Source organism: Chanodichthys erythropterus, chromosome 3 (genome assembly GCF_024489055.1).
Source record: "Chanodichthys erythropterus isolate Z2021 chromosome 3, ASM2448905v1, whole genome shotgun sequence".
NCBI classification, from domain to species: domain Eukaryota; kingdom Metazoa; phylum Chordata; class Actinopteri; order Cypriniformes; family Xenocyprididae; genus Chanodichthys; species Chanodichthys erythropterus.
Genome location: NC_090223.1, coordinates 65,007,094 through 65,021,000, shown reverse-complemented (window position 1 = coordinate 65,021,000; position 13,907 = coordinate 65,007,094). Strand labels below are relative to the sequence as shown.

Sequence of the window (13,907 nt, the reverse complement as noted above, 5' to 3'; positions counted from 1 at the left end):
GGTGGTTTGAAAAATTGCCCTCCCCGTCTCACTATGCCATAAACTACATGCAGCTTCATGATGAGATTTGAAAACCCCAGCAAGAATCAGAAGGCCGATAAATGCTTGTATTTCAGTCCAATCAATATTGCACCATTCTTCAGTAAACACTCGCTGCCCCTCTAGATTCGTCATTTCAACAAGCATTTTCTGAATGCAGCTCGGAAAAAATTGCTCAAAAGTTGAACTTATATCTTCAGCTCTGACACAGGCATACCTTGTGGGTCCAGGGGTATGTCTTCGGACCTCCTCTGCCCACGCTCTCCCTTGTGTCCGTGGAGGAGGAATTGAACTCCACAGAATTTCTCCGTTCTTGGAGCGGTAGGTTTCAGGGCCTTCTTTCTCAGGGGCAGGGCCTTCCTCCTCTGAATCCTCATTCTCTGTTGCAAAGTTTGTGGCAGCCTCCGTCAAATCTTCCTCTTCAGAGCTTTCATCAAATGGGTCATCTGGCTCAGTGCTCTCTTCTTCACTAGAATGAACTGAATACTCTAGAGTCTCCAGGACAGTATCCCTTTGCCATTGTGCTGAGTGAACTGTGGGCTAGGCTCAAAGTGGTAATATTTATACCCAAGTTTTTGTTTTCATAAACAGATGCTGTGATTGGTGTTTTGTTTTTATAAACAGGTGCTGCAATAGACTTGAAGGTTGTTACCAGGGAAGAATTCCATCCTTTGATCTTACTCTGTGTGTGTGTGTGTGTGTGTGTGTGTGTGTGTGTGTGTGTGTGTGTGTGTGTGTGTGTGAGAGAGTGTACTTGTGTGCCAATCTGTTAATGTGTGTGAGTGTGTGTGGCAAATGGGGCAGACCTTCAAGAGTCTGCATGCTGTGAAGTTTGATGTTTCACAAATATGTGAAACATTTCATTTTTAACTTGACTGAACCTTTTAGCAATAGTTCTGGTATTGAATAAACTACATTTATACTTGAAATTTTGCTTATTTTACTTGATTACTGATTCTTGAGAGATAAATTGTGTTTCAGTTTGCACTGACACATGAATGAACTCATACAACCTTTTTAACACGTTTCTTTGTATCATTTTTGTCACTGTTTTGATTTTAATACAAAGATTATCTGATAAATATGGTTAGATTTCAGTTCACTTCTGTGATTGTAGAAAATGCAGCATCTTATCAGGACTTTTATTTTGGAGTGACGACATGACGTCATAAGACGGCGCCGCGCTCCTGCATCTGCTGTGATTCTGCTGAAGAAGGGTTTGTTTTAAGAATTTAAGCTGTTTTAATCGATAGAAACAGTTCAGTGATATATAGTTATAGTGTGTTTTGTTTTAAACAAGTGATGTGAAATTAGTTTATTTACTATTTAATGTAACATTGTAATTGTTTATCTAACTGTAATGAAGGATATATTTGTGTGAGTAAATCTCATATCCACTGATGAGAAACAGTAAACCTGCGTCTCATTTCTCTCTCTAAATCATAAATCAGTTTATCATGAACACGAGTTCAGTCTCTGGAGAGTAATAGTGGAGAAACTGAACTTTTCAACTCCGAGTCAATTGAATCAAACACTTTGAGAAATGATTCAGTGAATCACGACTCGTGCTGCTCTAACAGTGAACATGAACGAGAACAACAAACACTAACAAACTAACTAATCATGTTTTCATCAAAGAGTAATCATTTAAATATAATCTATAATTCATTAAATACCAAATGTAGATCATAAACTTCTAAATATTAAGTGTTTAATTTACAGTGTTAGTTTTGAGTGTTTTTTAACAGGTCATTGAAGACTATTAACTCTGTTATTCTTTTCTTACAGATGGAGTTTATTAAAGATGAGACTGAAGACATGAAGATTGAAGATATTGAGGAACAAACAGGTTGGTTTTATTCTCATCATTTTATTGATCCTAAAATGTCCAGCTCTACAGAAATAGAGAATATTTTCTACAACATAAAACCAAACATCTACTTCTGAATAGAGAACAATGAAAAACAAAAAACTTTTGCACTGGATTTGTGTGAGTAAACATTAAAGGGATAGTTGACCCAAAAATGAAAATTCTGCTGTCGTCCCAAACCCGTATGAGTTTCTTACTTCTGCTGAACACAAAAGAAGATATTTTGAAGAATCTTGACCAAACATTGACTTCCTCAGTAGAAGAAAAGTACTGGAGGTCAATGGAAATTGTAAGCTGTCTGATTACCAATATTCTCCAAAATTTGTGTTCAACAGAAGAACTTTTACAGGTTTGAAAAAACATAATGGTGAGTAGATGACAGAATTTTCATTAATAACCCATTAATATCGCAAGCCAAAAGTCACAATTTTGATTGTAAATGCCAAATAAATACAAAGTCGGACATGGGTCATTGTTATGTGCTCATAGATATAAATGTATGTGTAACTCCTAAATGCAATGAGATGCTCACTGTGAGGACACATAAAAAATTGGTGGTGCTATAATTAAACAAAACATGAAATTTGCTTTTTCTACAGTACTGTTGTAACTTGAGACACAAAAAAAACGTCACTGCAAAATGACCAAAAATGATCTAAAGCTGTGACTCTGCAATGGTTTTGCATATTGACACCAAACTCTGTGTCATTGTTATGCCAAACTGACCACATCAATTTACTGACAGTGCCACCTACTGGTCAAACACAAACGGCAATTTAATTGGTTACTTTATTTTAAGATGACGATTACATTGTAATCACTCAAAGAAGAACTGAGTCATTTTAAAGGATTGGTTCACTTCAGAATTAATTTTTCCTGATAATTTTAACTACATGTATTTGCTATAGAGCTAGGGTTGAGGTTTGGTTTAATTTCATAATTAGGCATTATTAACTCATTACTATAGTTTGTAACTACATCACTTTAAATGTGATTTGAATAGGATTTCAAACCACACATGAATGTAGCTTGAAATGGATTTGTATAAATTGCATTTCATGTGATTGATTGATTGATTGATTGATTGATTTATTTTGCAGTTCACACTTGCTAAATTTGATTTCAATCAGATATGCACAAAAATCAGATTTGGACTGATGGTGTGAATGTAGCCCAAGACTTTGTTGATGTAAAATTACGAACAGATTTTTGATATCTTGATTGCTGTTGCCATGGCACCGGATTTATTTGAAATTTAGATCAGGGGTTTTCTACCTGTGGGGCCCCTAGGGGGCGCGAGCACCCGATTTTGCTATCAAATCATTAGTCATCCACTAGAGGGTGCAATTTGACTATTCTCCCAACTAATCAATGGCTATGGTTACAGCAGGTTTGGCACAACTGAATTTGAGAAAAAGCATCTAAAAACAAATTGGACTGGTGGCTTGTAAAATCAAGAATATCAGATTTATAAAAACTGAGATTAAAGGGTTATTTCACCCAAAAATGAAAATTCTGTCATTTATTACTCACCCTCATGCCGTCCCACACCCGCAAGACCTTCGTTAATCTTCAGAACACAAATGAAGATATTTTAGTTGAAATCCGATGGCTCAGTGAGGCCTGCATAGGGAGCAATGACATTTCCTCTCTCAAGATCCATAAAGGTACTACAATCATATTTAAATCAGTCCATGTGAGTACAGTGGTTCAATATTAATATTATAAAGCGACAAGAATATTTTTGGAGTGCCAAAAAAACCCAAAATAACAACTTATTTAGTGATGGCTGATTTCAAACCACTGCTTCAGGAAGCTTCGGATCATAAATGAATCAGTGTATCAAATCTGCTGTTCGTAGCGCCAAAGTCACGTGATTTCAGCCGTTGGCAGTTTGACACATGATCCAAATCATGATTCAGTACAACAGAGCTGTTGAGAACATATCCACATCGCTATGATCAGATGCTTTCTTTATGCTGCCAGCGCTGTCATTTTTTTGTTGTCTGTTTATTTTGTTATTGAGAGAAAAACGTGCAGTACTTATCACATTCTATCAAACGCCTCTTCAGAGTGCGGATGGCATTGGCAGATTCAGTGAGTTTCCTGAGTTTTGGATTATATAACATGGTCTATTTTGCAAAAAGCTGACTCTTGTCAATCTGATGCTAAAGCCCCGGGTATACTTCACTTTCCGCGCCCGGTCGTGTCCGCACATCCTTCAAAGTATACTAAATGGATGCGGATGCGTGCAGATGACCGAGTTCGACATATGCGCAATACAAATTTTTTCTATACTCTTTACCAGACTTGTTTCATCAATGGGACATTCGTTGGGCAGGATCGGCGAAGAAAAATAGTGCATCCACCATTGCAACATAGTTCAGAAGATACACCAAGAGAACAGGAATCAAAAACGATGGAGAAGGCATGCCTCTTGAGTTTACTCGTCTTGTTTTTGAATCGCTCTTTACTCATTCTTCTTCGACTGCACATTGTGCTCAGTACTGTGTGTATTGTCACCTAGTGGAATCTTCTTTCCTGCTTGCGCTGTTGCACGCGCACCGTCCACACGTGACGAAAAATACGTCATGCGGACGGTGCACGAACGCGGACGGCCGAAGTATACCCGGGGCTTAACGCTATTGATGCACCTAGCACTTCTCCGGCTATGTGTCAGTTTACGTTCTGAGATAACGCTGACATCTGGCGGTTGGGTTTATAAGCACAATAGCACAATTCGACTTGCTGTGGAACAAATAATAGATTAATAAGACCAAAGATTGCCGTTTTATGTACTCAAATTGAATTATGTCTCATGTTTAACCACTATAAGAGCCAGCGGTAAATCCCCGAAGCACTGCCCGAGATGAAGCTGTTCTCCGCACTTACACGACCCCTGAATGGCCGCTGACGCCCTGGAGCTCGCATCTCTCGAAAACATCTAAATTAATTGTAAAATAGACGATATTATTAAATATAAGTCACATATATAATATGTGTATATATTTATATAATATGTATGGATTATGCAGGCCGCCAGCAGCTAGGAATTAAGTCCTACCATGATGTACAGGGTACAACAGGCCATATTTTATTCCTTTAGCCCTTAGTTTCTCCCGTGGACCGTCAAGCAGTTTGCGTTGGGAAGACACCTCTGCTGGAAAGTCCGGAAATATACTGATATGACTCCCATCAAAACAGAGAGCGGGCTTTGGTTACGGGCGAGCTGCAGTATCTTAGTCTTAATAGTATCATGATGTATCCTGGCAATCATATCTCGCGGTCCGTTGTTCACGATGTGGCCAATGCGGTGAGCTCGGTCAACCTTTGTCATGCGGAAAATTATCTTCTCCCGATAGTGAAGGCAATAGGCCAGAGACAAATTGTGTGGGGTTGCCCTTCTCGATGTTCTCACAAAGACCAGCTATCTTGATAATTTGTCAATGAGATCTGGCCTCTAAACCCGTTACCTTGGACTTCAGAGACACATTCTCTTGTGATAAACTTGCTAAAGTGCCTTCCACTGTGTCAGCTGACGAGGACGAGCCTTTTTGACAGTCTTTTTAGATTTATTCATCATTAGCATGTTAATTATGTTGAGTGATCAAATTTAGCAAGAGCAACAAAGTTTTTCATTTTAACAAGTGTGATGGAGCTAATTGAAAACACATCCTACTCCATGTGCTGCTCTTTAGCACCCCCCTTCCGTCATCATTAATTCTGAAGTATTTCCACACCTCTGAGGCTGACATTGTTTCTGCTGCTGCCGTCGGTGTCTCTGTGCATGGAAAATTCTGTCAGTTACGTCACATGAGGTATCAGTCTTTGGTATTGGGGGTATTTTTAAGTATATGAGCTTGGTATCGGCCCGATACTGATATTGGTGCATCCCTACTGAAAACCCCTGATTTAGATCATGCTGAGGTTGTGTGTGTAATCATGGGAGCTGATTAATTATTGTTCATGGTCATGATGCCACCAGCTGGCAGCAATAAGTGTGGCACATATTCAAGCATTTAAAATTGTCCTTTTATAGTTTATTTTATAAAAACTGACAACTGACTACAGGTCGGCTCCATAGCAGATTTCAAGCAATTAAGAGCTTAGAGAGTTACATGTAAAGTACTAGACAAATTCTGCTCGTATTGGACATTTACAAGTAACAGTATAACTGTAAAATGTAAGTTTTGTGCTGAGAAAAAGCACATCTCATTTAATTTTTTTTTTAAGTTGCCAGCCATCACCAGCATTTTTGATTATTTTTACAAAACTTTAATGACCCCAGAAGATTTTGTTGTATGAATAGCTGAACATGCAATATGTCAAGAAAAATAACACAGATAATTGCGTTAGTTTGCATGTACTTGATCAAAGCTTTTATCGCTTCTTCCTGCTGCTGCTTCTTCTGTGTTTTGATCTGGAGGTTTTGTACTGATTCAGATAAGTAAAAGCACCCCTACTGTATACCAGGAAAATTCTGTCAATGGCGGGAAACTGTTGTGTCATAAATTATTCTCAAAATGTGTCTTAAACTGAAATTAAGGGTGTACTCGCACTAGGCGATCGAAAATGTGCGAGCACAATTTCTCTATCAATGTCAGCTCTCTTCTAACAAGCTGATGATCTTCACCAGATGTAAAAAATACAGGAGACATACAAAATGTGCAGTGGTGGGTCCCTGTGGACCAGGTTTGAAAACCACTGGTGTATTGAGTATAAGATCTATAGACGGGATGGGCAACTCTGGTCCTGGTGGGACACTATTCTGGAGAGTTTAGCTCCATCCTTGATCAGATACACCTGCAAAATTTAACCCAACCCCAAAATTTAACCCTTATTCTTGAGGACTGCTTGAAAATTACAGGAACGTGTATTTAATTAGAGATAAAATTTAACTCTGCAGGTCCTCCAGGACCAAAGCTGCCCCCATCTCTGATCCATAGGGTAGGGTATAGATCAGGGGTGTCCAACCCTGCTCCTGGAGAGTTACAGTCCTGCAGACTTCAGTCCCAACCCTGCTCCAACACACCTGCTGTAATTATCAAGGTACCCTGAACATCCTGATTAGCTGGTTCAGGTATGTTTGATTGGAATTTGACCTGAAATCTGCAGGATGGTAGCTCTCCAGGAGCAGGTTTGGACACCCCTGGTATAGATCATACATGTTGTTGGTTTTGATGCTTTAAATGTCAAAATTGTTGTCTATTTTCGTCCTAGACCTAACGGCACTCAGAGAGGCTAGCCATGAACTTAATGAAAGGGAAGAAGAGAAAGAACATAATGATAAACATGATTTCATGACTGGGGAAAGGTCGACACTGGCTAAAAAGAGTTCAAAAGACAGGAACTAAAAGTTATTTAACCTGCCAACAGTGTGGAAAGAGTTTTGATCAACATAGAAACCTTCAAGTCCACTTGAGAATTCACACTGGAGAGAAACCTTTTTCTTGCCGGCAATGTGGAAAAAGTTTGTCTAAAAGGAAACCTTAAAGTCCACATGAGAATTCACACTGCAGAAAAACCATACACCTGCCAACTGTGTGGAAAGAGTTACATTCAAAAAGGAAACCTTATAACCCACATGAGAATTCACACTGTAGAGACCCCATTCGCCTGCGTACAGTGTGGACAGAGTTTCAGTGAAAAAGGAAAACTTGAAATCCACTTGAGAATTCACAAAGGAGAAAAGTCTTACACTTGCAAAGAGTGTGGAAAGAGTTTCACACAAAAAGGAAGCCTTAAAGTCCACATGATAATTCACACTGGAGAAAAGCCTCATACCTGTCAAGAGTGTGGAAAGAGTTTCCGTTATAAAGGAAACCTTAAAGTCCACATGATAACTCACACTGGAGAGAGTCCATTCACCTGCCAACAGTGTGGAAAGAGTTTCAGTGAAAAAGGAAAACTTGAAATCCACACGAGATCTCACACTGAAGAAAAGCCTTACGCCTGCCAACAATGTGGAAAGCGTTTCAGTGAGAAAGGTAACCTTACAGCACACATGAGAATTCACACTGGAGAAAAGCGTCATACATGTCAAGAGTGTGGAAAGGGTTTCAGACAAAAAGAAAAACTTGAAATCCACATGAGAATTCACACTGGAGAAAAGCCTTACACCTGCCAACAATGTGGACAGAGTTTCAGCCAAAAAGGGCACCTTAAAGACCACATGAGAACTCACACTGGAGAAAAGCCTTACACCTGCACTCTGTGCGGGAATGGCTTTACACGGGAACAAATCCTTAGGGAACACATGAATATTCACACTGGAGAGAAGCCTTTTACATGTGATCAGTGTGGAAAGAGTTTCGCATATAAATTGTCACTTTATTTTCACATGAGAATTCACACTGGAGAGAAGCCATTCATGTGTGTTCAGTGTGGAAAGAGTTTCAGATTCATCGGTAACCTTAGGGATCACATGAGGATTCACTCAAAAGAGAGCTGTTTTAGAAGTCGTCACTCTGGAAAGAGCAGAGGTGTAAAGAGTACCTGAAAACCATACTTGAATAAAAGTACAGATACCTTATCTGCCTCATCTCCTAAATCAAACACCTGAGATTCACAACTAACTGCTAATGCGCTTGCATTTATGTAAAGTAGCCTTGTTGGCAAGTTTGGGTGAGTAAAGGCAAACATACAACAAAAATATACTTAAGTACAGTAACTAATTGCATTTACTCAAATACTTAAACCACTGGGAAATAGTTCCACAAACCTGGCAGTTCTCCGTAACTGGCAGATTTCAAGAAAATTACCGTCGTTTGGCAAATAAATAAATAAATAAATAAATTACGGATAGTTACATACACATTACCAATCATGTAAGTTTTAAACATAAAGCTTATGTTTAAATGTTTTGCCACTTGCGTGAGCAATGTAATATATAAATCAAAAGTATTAGTTCATACAGGGTTCCCACAGGTCATAGAATTTTAAAATTTCTATTCCACACATTGAAAGTCAGGAAATTTAATATTTTTTTGTCCAAGTCATGGAATATGAGGGATTTTTGTTTGATGCTTTAAATTTTAGTTTCCATTTATCAAAATGTATTCTATACCTTATTTTTTGTTTTTTTTGTCACGTTTCACGCGTTTTGTATTGTAGTGGTTAGGCTATTTTTCAGCGCCATTTTATTTCCTTGAGCTCGTCAACTGGCAATCACTTAATCAAATGCAGTCACCTGTACCACCTGTTAACTAAGGCAAACATGCCAGGAATATGTCAATTCTGATGGACAGAATAAGGTCTCTTAAGGATGGATGTGATTTGGTTTTTGATGAAAGCTTTAATGCTTTAATCGGAAGACCCAAACAAAGCAAAGGAGAATTCATTTAAGATTTTAGGACAATGATGCTGTCGTTACATGCTACTTCACTTCTGGATTCATGGGCCACAGCAGAGGATATGGTGGAGGACTTCCACAAGTCAACAGAGGGGTTGAATTACAAAGGTCTTATACAGCTTTCAATGGATGGACCTAATGTTAATTTTAAATTCCAAGACCTTATACAAACTGAACTTGGACAAGAACTGTGTTACTAATTGTGGGTAACTGTGGCCTACATATTTTGCATGGGGTATTTGAAAAGGGTGCAGATACCTCAAATTGGTTCAAAAAAGTCCTGGACGTAGTCTTCAATGGTGCGATGGCCTTGGCGAAGATTCAAGAGTGCAACTGCTGGGTTCATGGTGAGGTCATGTATTCTGTAACCTAGGGAGTCTACTGGAGGCAAGCGTAGTGAGAACCCAAGTGCAGTTTATTAAGAGTACAAACAAAGAGTAAAATACAAACGTGAACAAAAACTGAGGCTTGGCTTGACATGACTTGACTTGACTAAACGACTCACCGACAGCAGGTAACATTTACAATACATGACGTGGACCAGCAGCCACACTTACTGCCCAAAGTGTTGGGCTGATGATTTGGAGGACTGCATCCACAAAGTGACTGGACTGACTGAAGCCCTGGCAACACTGGAAAAGCTATTCTTTTTTTTTTCCCAAAATATTTTTATTAATATTTTCTTCATGTAAATACAATCATAATCTTGTTAATACAAATTTGTCCATGTAAACATAATTACTGCATTACATGAATTTAAACCTATTAAAAGGCAAGAAATAAACAAGAAAGAACTAATACATTGAACAACGCTTCTCTCTTCTACATAGGTCATTAATCATAGAAAATAAAAAACACAGTATAACATGTAATCTTATATCAAAATGTACATTCTTCCATTTTTTATTTAAAGTGAAATTTAAACTGAAACTTACATTGTGGAACTACCGATTTCCTTGTCTCAAAAGTCCAAAGAATCATCTGTCAAATCTAAGTCCTTAATAAAGTCTATGAAAGGTCCCCAAATCCTATCAAATAAATGTTGTTTAGATTTCCTAATGTATTTTATTCTCTCTAGTGGGAGGCTGGACATCATCTGCTTTAACCACTGGGTGGCACTGGGTCTGTTCACATTCTTCCAAGACAAAGCTATACATTTCTTTGCAGACAACAAACTTATATTTATAAAAGTACATTCAGTTTTGCTATAATTATGTTTGTCTGGGTATAGAGCTAATAAAAACAATTTTGGGTCCAAAACTATCCGTTTGGAAGTAATTTTTTCAATTAAATTTTTTACCTCCTCCCAGAAGATTTTTATTTGCCTGCATTCTCACATGCAATGTATTAGAGTCCCTCTAGAGCCACACTTTATGCATATATCCGGTATTTTATTATTATATTTATTTAGTTGTACAGGTGTAATATACAGTCCCTCCAGAAAAACGCGATTATGCGATCGCCTGATTTCATGCATAATCAGCCAAAGTCCGCATATTCATGCGGGGGTCGCATTTTTTCAAATACGCCGCACTTTTGCCGCATAAATTGCCGATTTCAGCAAGCAAAATATGCGGGGCTAGCATGATTTCATAATCCCTGTATTTTCGTTGCAAAAAAGTCACATATATCTTAGCAGAAAGTTGAAAAATGTTGCGTTTACTTAACACAAGTAAAGCGCCATTATTTTCCCCCTATTGCCATGGGAACCTTATGAAGTGAAGTAATTACGCGACGTGAACATCATCTGCAAACCCCGCGGTGAAACCATGATGAAGCAGCATGCAAATAATTCTCATTTGCCAACAAAAATAAGTGCAACAGACCGCGCAAAGCAGTTTTCCACTGTGTTACATGACAGTGGGGGCAAATTATTTTGCACTCCGTGCAACTGCGTGGTGGACCACAGACGGAAGTCGACGCTGGAAAACCACTTTGCCACCGCCAAACATTTGAGGATGGTTAAAGCAGCGGAAGCAGGCAGGAAGAAGCAGCTCACCTACACCGAGGCGTCAACTTCCAAAACAGTTGCTAGGGCTGAAAGAATCAAGGTCAGTAACATACAAGATTAAAGCTTGTAAAATTATGAAAAGGTTGATAGATAAATTGAAAACAGAATGAAACAGAGAGAGGTGTGTGTGAGTGTTAATGAGATTTCCAAGTATGTTGTGTGTGGATGTAAGTTAACGTTAGGGTTATATAGCCTAACAGTAGTGTAATTTACATTTACATTTACATTTACATTTATGCATTTGGCAGACGCTTTTATCCAAAGCGACTTACATTGCATTATACTATACATTTGTATCTGAGTATGTGCAATCCCTGGGATCGAACCCATGACCTTGGCATTGCTAGTGCCACGCTCTAACCACTGAGCTACAGGAAAGCTAATTTCCCATGCAAGATGATTGATTTTGCCATGAAAGAATTATGTTTTATTTGCAGAAACACTACTGTTCAGTGAAAGGCTTGCTGTAAATAATTCAGTTTTATACTGCAGTTTTTGTAGGTTACACTGGACTTTGTGTGTGTGTGTGTGTGTGTGTGTGTGTACACAATGCAGCCTAATGATACAAAAGTATTTTTCTGTTTGTAGATTTGTGAAACCTGGGTTGCCACCTGCACTGCAATTAACATCCCACTGTCTAAGAGTGACCAGGAAATTTCTGAATGAGAATGTCATCAATGGTGGCGCCATTCCAGGGTTTCACCAGCTTCAAGATATGTACTTGGGAGCAGTATATGAGAGGGAAAAAGAGGAGCTGAAGACACTTCTTGCAGGAAAACCTCTTGCTGTGATATTCGATGAGACTCCAGATGTCGAGGGGAGATGTGTCCTGAATATCCTCCTTGCACCACTTGAGAAGGATCATTCTGGGAGGATCTTGGCCTACTTGCAGATACAGTTTTTCTCGAGCAGTGCAATCATTACACAGTATCTGTGGCTGTTGTAAGGTGCCTTCAAGAATACAGCATTAACAACGAGGATGTGATTGTGTTTGACACTGATAATGCAGCCTACATGAAGAAGGCATATACAGCAGCTCTGCAATCGTTGTTCCCCAACTCACTACACATCACGTGCATGGCACACATAATTAATCTTATTGGCAATGCCTTTCGCAAACCTTTTGTTCAGTTGAACATCTTCATGCTAAGTTTCTCCCAGATGTTCTATAGGTGTGTAGCAGAAGTGCTCCACATTCTGTGGAGAGACTCCATGAGATACTTCAAGACCCAGACCTAGCTCAGTCCCTGAATGTCCAGATTAACATCATGGCTGAAAAGTGCAAACACTTCCTAAGTCTACTCGATGTCTTTCAGAGCAGGCATCCTGTGACCACAAAGATCTTCACTTACCTGGAGGATCTGCAGGTGGTCTTCGCTGCCAACAAAGAGCTGCAGTATGAGGCGTGTGCCGAATACTTTGAAGGGTTTGACTTGCCACACACAACGAAGACACAGATCCTCTGTACAGTTGGTCAGGCATATGAAAACGCTGAAGAAAAGCTCACCAAGTACATGTCACATGGGCAGCCAGCCATTGAGTTTCTCCAGGAGGTCAGGGTGTTTGACCCTCGCAACATCGCATTCCTAGATGACTCCGTAGCAAGCTACAAGGCCATTCCAGGTTTCACTGAAGTGCCGGGTGATGAATTTGATTCTTACTTCAAGACTCTTGGTCCAGCAACACTCAGAGTTGCACCATATGGTGTGGTGGATTTGGATGTGTTTTGGGATGGCCTACAGGAGAGACTTCCTGTGCTGAGTTCTTTGGCCAAACGGTACAAAGATGCTGTCTCAAACTCAGCTGATGCTGAACGCAGCAACAGCATCTACAAACTGGTGCTGTCTAACCGAAGAAGATCAACTACCAACCAAAACCTCAAAGCCTTAGTCTTCCTTTACCACAACCAACGAGTCAACAGTGGAGCATTTGAGAGGGAGGAGATGGTGGATGGGGAGGAGATGGATGTTGAGGGAGAGGGGATGGAGGATGAGGATGGCGAATGATAGGCCAGTGTTAGAGGCTACGCAGTTATAGTTTTCATTTTCACAGTGGACTGTTGTAGTTTCATTCAGACGTTGATGCAACTTTACAGTTGTAAGATTGCACTTTTTTGTTACAGAACAGTACCAAAACCTTACAGTTGTAAGTATATTTACATTGCAGTAAGAAATTGCACTTTGTGCACTGGAAGCACTTAATTTAATAGAAGATGTCTGTTTTGTATAGCTACCTCTGTAAAACAGGAAGCACACATTTTTTTTATATATATTTTATATATTAATTTTTACAGAAGTTGTTGAATATTCCTTTTGTAAAGCTACAGAACTTGTTTGACTCAATGTTTTGTAAGTTTGAGCCATGTGTTAAGGTCTGGAATAAAACAGAAGGAGAACTTAAATATTCTGTGATTTAGTATGCTTGCTTATCATTGGAAGTAAAAGGAAATTACTCTTTACATTAAAGTAGTAGCCTAGTGAGAACAGGGTGTTGGGGGAATCACCTTTTATTTTTTTTCTGTTTTTTCATCAAACCGCAGTTTTTGCAAGTTCCCGCAATTTCATCGCATAAAATTGCAAAAATATCCCGCATATTCCATCGCATTTTTTAAGAAAACGTGCTGCATAATCAAGCAT

General features: G+C 39.1%; 2 pseudogenes; both read left to right on the top strand.

Annotated features, from left to right (window-relative positions):
• Nucleotides 1-834: 834 nt before the first annotated feature.
• LOC137005257 (zinc finger protein 568-like) lies at nucleotides 835-8,408 on the top strand (annotated as a pseudogene).
• The window catches only part of LOC137005239 (uncharacterized), a 615,607-nt pseudogene continuing 602,893 nt past the window's right edge, over nucleotides 1,194-13,907 (top strand).